Below are 1,790 nucleotides of genomic sequence, written 5' to 3' on the forward strand. Positions count from 1 at the left end.
CAGGGTGGTCTCGATCTCCTGACCTTGTGATCCGCCCGCCTCGGCCTCCCAAAGTGCTGGGATTACAGGCTTGAGCCACCGCGCCCGGCCTCTTTTTCTTTTCTTTTCTTTTCTTTTTTTTTTTTGAGACAAAGTCTCACTCTGTCACCCAGGCTGGAGGGCAGTGACATAATCTTGGCTCACTGCAACCTCTGCCTCCTGGGTTCAAGCAATTCTATTGCCTCAGCCTCCCAAGTAGCTGGGACTACAGGCCATGCGCCACCATGCCCGGATAATTCTTGTATTTTCAGTAGAGACAGGGTTTCACCACATTGGCCAGGCTGGTCTCGAACTCCTGACCTCAGGTAATCCACCCACCTTGGCCTCCCAAAATGCTGGGATTACAGACGTGACCCACCGCGCCCAGCTGCAATATTTCTCTCTCTAAAAGGAACTGAATGAAGCACTTGGGTTATGATCTTGTTTACAATTTTGAAGGCAAAAGAAAGAGCAGCAGCTACACAACACTCATTTCTGCACTCAGCCCTTTCCAGTGTCTGTGGCCTGGGAGAAGGCTGAATGGGGTCATTGGGATGCCTGCCACACCCTCATGGTGCTGACAGGAATGCCGAGTGCTTACACTGAGTAAAGTGCCATTATAACTGAGCGCCTGTGGAATGCCTCTGCTTGGCTGTCCCCCCCCACCCCCGGCACTGTATACTCATCTGTGACACCACCCAGTCACCCATGCCAGGAACCTGGCTGTCCTCCTCGACACGTCTTCCTTTCTGACCCTCCATGACTGGCACCAGGTCTGAGGGGCACTTTTCTGTGGGCCCTCCCTGCCGTACCTGGCACAGTCCTGCCCACAGTCTGTGCCCTGCACCATTGCCAGCTGCCTTCTCACACATCGTCTGTCCCCACTCTGCAGACACAATGGGTTTTCTTCTGTCGTTGTTTTTTTTTTTTTTTTTTTTTGAGATGGAGTCTTGCTGTGTCGCCCAGGCTGCAGTGCAGTGGTGCAATCTCGGCTCTCTGCAATCTGTGCCTCCTGGGTTCAAGCAATCCTCCTGCCTCAGCCTCCCAAGTAGCTGGAATTACAGGCACGCACCACCATGCCCAGCTAATATTTTTGTATTTTTAGTAGAGACAGAGTTTCACGACGTTGGCCAGGTTGGTTTCAAACTCCTGATTTCAAGTGATCCACCCACGTTGGCTTCCCAAAGGGTTAGGATTACAGGCGTGAGCCACCGTGCCTGGCCAATGGGTTTTCTAAAATACAAATATGGTTCAACTGTTTAAAATCTTCTAGTGAAGACCTAAAAATTTGCCCTCAGACAAATTTGCCCTGAAAAGTTGCACATCTTTAACAAGATATGCAAAGCCCTCTCTTTCTAACCTCTTCTCCCTACTGTCTTGAAGGCCATGCTCTCCCCTGTGGGTCTCCCAGCATTGCCCTCCCAGACGTGTGTGCTTGATCACCTGCAGATCCTGCAGGTGGCTGCCTAGATGCCAGCTGCCCCTGAGCCGATGTGCCCATCCTTAGACCCCCCCAGCTCTTTGCACAGGTCTGCCTCAGGACTGGTTGAGTCTCTTTTGCGGAGAATCAAATTTGAGACTTAACCAAGGCTTCCAACGGGGCGTGTGATGCTTCCCTCCTCAGCCCCAGAAGCGCCTGAAGAGATCTTCCTCCCACACCAGCACCTACCAGGAGTGTAGCCTGCTCCTCTGGGAGGTAGGAGACTGGGGTGGCTGACAGCCTGGGGCTTGGGGATCAGATAGAGCAGAACTCAAATCCAGGCGCCACTCAC

Source organism: Colobus angolensis, unplaced genomic scaffold, assembly GCF_000951035.1.
Source record: "Colobus angolensis palliatus isolate OR3802 unplaced genomic scaffold, Cang.pa_1.0 Scaffold1, whole genome shotgun sequence".
NCBI classification, from domain to species: domain Eukaryota; kingdom Metazoa; phylum Chordata; class Mammalia; order Primates; family Cercopithecidae; genus Colobus; species Colobus angolensis.